A 5,000-nucleotide genomic window follows, 5' to 3' on the forward strand; every position below is an offset into this window, starting at 1 on the left:
ATTGCTCAATCTCGTGCGGCTAGAAGCCGCCTGTCCCTCTAAGAAGAAAAGTAATCGCTGACAGCACGAAGGATGTCACGCGACTAGTTAGCAGGCTAGAGTCTCGTTCGTTATCGGAATTAACCAGACAAATCGCTCCACCAACTAAGAACGGCCATGCACCACCACCCACCGAATCAAGAAAGAGCTATCAATCTGTCAATCCTTCCGGTGTCCGGGCCTGGTGAGGTTTCCCGTGTTGAGTCAAATTAAGCCGCAGGCTCCACTCCTGGTGGTGCCCTTCCGTCAATTCCTTTAAGTTTCAGCTTTGCAACCATACTTCCCCCGGAACCCAAAAGCTTTGGTTTCCCGGAGGCTGCCCGCCGAGTCATCGGAGGAACTGCGGCGGATCGCTGGCTGGCATCGTTTATGGTTAGAACTAGGGCGGTATCTGATCGCCTTCGAACCTCTAACTTTCGTTCTTGATTAATGAAAACATACTTGGCAAATGCTTTCGCTTCTGTTCGTCTTGCGACGATCCAAGAATTTCACCTCTAACGTCGCAATACGAATGCCCCCGCCTGTCCCTATTAATCATTACCTCGGGTTCCGAAAACCAACAAAATAGAACCGAGGTCCTATTCCATTATTCCATGCACACAGTATTCAGGCGGGCTTGCCTGCTTTAAGCACTCTAATTTGTTCAAAGTAAACGTGCCGGCCCACCGAGACACTCAATAAAGAGCACCCTGGTAGGATTTCAACGGGGTCCGCCTCGGGACGCACGAGCACGCACGAGGCGGTCGCACGCCTTCGGCTCGCCCCACCGGCAGGACGTCCCACGATACATGCCAGTTAAACACCGACGGGCGGTGAACCAACAGCGTGGGACACAAATCCAACTACGAGCTTTTTAACCGCAACAACTTTAATATACGCTATTGGAGCTGGAATTACCGCGGCTGCTGGCACCAGACTTGCCCTCCAATAGATACTCGTTAAAGGATTTAAAGTGTACTCATTCCGATTACGGGGCCTCGGATGAGTCCCGTATCGTTATTTTTCGTCACTACCTCCCCGTGCCGGGAGTGGGTAATTTGCGCGCCTGCTGCCTTCCTTGGATGTGGTAGCCGTTTCTCAGGCTCCCTCTCCGGAATCGAACCCTGATTCCCCGTTACCCGTTACAACCATGGTAGGCGCAGAACCTACCATCGACAGTTGATAAGGCAGACATTTGAAAGATGCGTCGCCGGTACGAGGACCGTGCGATCAGCCCAAAGTTATTCAGAGTCACCAAGGCAAACGGACCGGACGAGCCGACCGATTGGTTTTGATCTAATAAAAGCGTCCCTTCCATCTCTGGTCGGGACTCTGTTTGCATGTATTAGCTCTAGAATTACCACAGTTATCCAAGTAACGTGGGTACGATCTAAGGAACCATAACTGATTTAATGAGCCATTCGCGGTTTCACCTTAATGCGGCTTGTACTGAGACATGCATGGCTTAATCTTTGAGACAAGCATATGACTACTGGCAGGATCAACCAGGGAGCTGCGTCAACTAGAGCTGAGCAGCCGGCCGCCCGGGAGTGTGTCCCGGAGGCCCGCGCGAACACGCAAGCGTCCGCTCAATTATTCCGCAAACAGGAGGAGGCTGGGCTCCCCTGCACGATACACCTCGAAACCCTCTCAGGTCCCGGCGGCGCGCAGCGCCGTCCTAAGTACTTGGTCGGGTTCGAGAGAGGCGCAATCGCCCGGAGATAGGCGAGTAGACGCTTTCAGTGCGACCACCCGTGCTCCCAACTGAGCTTGCCGCTGCCGACAGAGGCCCGGGAGCGTGCTGTCGTGGTGTTGCCGGCGGGAGACAACACGCGGCCACAAACAGTGGCCGGGCAGCTCCAACGCCAGCGCCACAGAGGGGCAGAGCCCCACTTGGGTGCCAAAGCGAACTCTCCCAGCACAGCGCACGCGCCAACACATCCGCACAGCTGCGATACAAACCACCTGCGAGAACCGCGGGGGCGACCGAGCAGCAGACGGCGTCGCGGCGCCGAGTGCCGGGCGGCGGCGCATCCTCAACGCACACAGTCCTCAATCGGACCAGCACACTGCAGATGTCCACCGCGCTTCGCACCGGGCCCGCGAGGACCCACTTTGGCCGCACGGCGCCGCGCGTTGGGTGCGCCGGCGCGCAGCTGCGCCGCCTGCCGCGTCCGTCGGCCGGCGCGCCTGCCACTGGGCGCCCCCACCAGCCGGCTGTAGCGCGTGCGCCCACGCAGCGCGCGGCCAGCACGCCGGGCGCTCCCCCCTCACCGGCCGGGGACGGTCCCACCCAGCCACCGCCGCGTATCGCTTCATACCCACATGCCCACTCACGTTCGTGGGTATGACGGGTGTCGCTGAAGCAACCAGTTAATACCTGTACCGATTGTCGCAATCAATGATTCACCTCCAGCGTATACAACCGCGCAACAACGGATTTCCAGTTCATTTGCGTAACTTGGGCAGCAAACGTAGACGTCCATCTACATTTGCAAATTCAGTGGGTCTTGCATGCCTGGATGATATGCGTCACGACACGCCACATCAGCCCACATACATGCTGCGACGTATGCACGAGAGAACACGTGGAAGGTGGCCCGCGTACGTATGCGAATGCCATTGCACAGCTGCGAAGCTCATTGAACACGCAAACTCCCGCCTGACGAACTAGAGGCGACAGGGGAGCGATATAAGTCTTACAGCAGTACACATTACAGTGGATAGCGGGACCATGTGGAACGTACGCACCACTCGCTAGATGTTGTGAGGGTACGCACCGTAACATGAATCAATACGCAGGACACCAGAGAGTGCGAGCACTGACCTATGTTGAGAGGGTTGCGATTAGGCAACGCTACATGAATGTTTCAATTCATATAACAATTACAGGTTAGGTTAGGGCGCAACGTGCGTTAGGTTAGGGCGCAACGTAGGTTAGGTTAGGGCGCAACGTGCGTTAGGTTAGGGCGCAACGTAGGTTAGGTTAGGGCGCAACGTAGGTTAGGTTAGGGCCCAACGTAGGTTAGGTTAGGGCCCAACGTAGGTTAGGTTAGGGCCCAACGTAGGTTAGGTTAGGGCCCAACGTAGGTTAGGTTAGGGCCCAACGTAGGTTAGGTTAGGGCCCAACGTAGGTTAGGTTAGGGCCCAACGTAGGTTAGGTTAGGGCCCAACGTAGGTTAGGTTAGGGCCCAACGTAGGTTAGGTTAGGGCCCAACGTAGGTTAGGTTAGGGCCCAACGTAGGTTAGGTTAGGGCCCAACGTAGGTTAGGTTAGGGCCCAACGTAGGTTAGGTTAGGGCCCAACGTAGGTTAGGTTAGGGCCCAACGTAGGTTAGGTTAGGGCCCAACGTAGGTTAGGTTAGGGCCCAACGTAGGTTAGGTTAGGGCCCAACGTAGGTTAGGTTAGGGCCCAACGTAGGTTAGGTTAGGGCCCAACGTAGGTTAGGTTAGGGCCCAACGTAGGTTAGGTTAGGGCCCAACGTAGGTTAGGTTAGGGCCCAACGTAGGTTAGGTTAGGGCCCAACGTAGGTTAGGTTAGGGCCCAACGTAGGTTAGGTTAGGGCCCAACGTAGGTTAGGTTAGGGCCCAACGTAGGTTAGGTTAGGGCCCAACGTAGGTTAGGTTAGGGCCCAACGTAGGTTAGGTTAGGGCCCAACGTAGGTTAGGTTAGGGCCCAACGTAGGTTAGGTTAGGGCCCAACGTAGGTTAGGTTAGGGCCCAACGTAGGTTAGGTTAGGGCCCAACGTAGGTTAGGTTAGGGCCCAACGTAGGTTAGGTTAGGGCCCAACGTAGGTTAGGTTAGGGCCCAACGTAGGTTAGGTTAGGGCCCAACGTAGGTTAGGTTAGGGCCCAACGTAGGTTAGGTTAGGGCCCAACGTAGGTTAGGTTAGGGCCCAACGTAGGTTAGGTTAGGGCCCAACGTAGGTTAGGTTAGGGCCCAACGTAGGTTAGGTTAGGGCCCAACGTAGGTTAGGTTAGGGCCCAACGTAGGTTAGGTTAGGGCCCAACGTAGGTTAGGTTAGGGCCCAACGTAGGTTAGGTTAGGGCCCAACGTAGGTTAGGTTAGGGCCCAACGTAGGTTAGGTTAGGGCCCAACGTAGGTTAGGTTAGGGCCCAACGTAGGTTAGGTTAGGGCCCAACGTAGGTTAGGTTAGGGCCCAACGTAGGTTAGGTTAGGGCCCAACGTAGGTTAGGTTAGGGCCCAACGTAGGTTAGGTTAGGGCCCAACGTAGGTTAGGTTAGGGCGCAACGTAGGTTAGGTTAGGGCGCAACGTAGGTTAGGTTAGGGCGCAACGTAGGTTAGGTTAGGGCGCAACGTAGGTTAGGTTAGGGCGCAACGTAGGTTAGGTTAGGGCGCAACGTAGGTTAGGTTAGGGCGCAACGTAGGTTAGGTTAGGGCGCAACGTAGGTTAGGTTAGGGCGCAACGTAGGTTAGGTTAGGGCGCAACGTAGGTTAGGTTAGGGCGCAACGTAGGTTAGGTTAGGGCGCAACGTAGGTTAGGTTAAGGCGCAACGTAGGTTAGGTTAAGGCGCAACGTAGGTTAGGTTAAGGCGCAACGTAGGTTAGGTTAAGGCGCAACGTAGGTTAGGTTAAGGCGCAACGTAGGTTAGGTTAAGGCGCAACATAGGTTAGGTTAAGGCGCAACATAGGTTAGGTTAAGGCGCAACATAGGTTAGGTTAAGGCGCAACATAGGTTAGGTTAAGGCGCAACATAGGTTAGGTTAAGGCGCAACATAGGTTAGGTTAAGGCGCAACATAGGTTAGGTTAAGGCGCAACATGGGTTAGGTTAAGGCGCAACATGGGTTAGGTTAAGGGATGGTGTATGAGGGGGGGAGGGGACGAGGTTCGTTCATAGTGATGATGGTAAGTGGACGCCTGAGGCACCCTGAGATGTGTCACGTCAGGATGCACCTTTGGCTCAGGGGAGGTGGTGCGCCGGTTCCGTGGGTGTGGCAAGGGAGTGGCAGACCTGTGTCTT

The 5,000-nt window shown here is 55.4% G+C and overlaps 1 non-coding gene across 1 annotated transcript in view; it reads right to left on the reverse strand.

Moving 5' to 3' along the window:
• LOC126197157 (small subunit ribosomal RNA) overlaps positions 1 to 1,530 on the reverse strand; it is a 1,909-nt gene extending 379 nt beyond the window's left edge. Inside the window, exon 1 of the ribosomal RNA XR_007539551.1 lies at positions 1 to 1,530. This exon is cut by the window's left edge and continues 379 nt beyond it. This is a non-coding gene — a ribosomal RNA (small subunit ribosomal RNA).
• Between the last annotated feature and the right edge of the window lie 3,470 nt (positions 1,531 to 5,000).

The sequence above is a fragment of the Schistocerca nitens genome, chromosome 7, assembly GCF_023898315.1.
Source record: "Schistocerca nitens isolate TAMUIC-IGC-003100 chromosome 7, iqSchNite1.1, whole genome shotgun sequence".
Lineage (NCBI taxonomy): Eukaryota > Metazoa > Arthropoda > Insecta > Orthoptera > Acrididae > Schistocerca > Schistocerca nitens.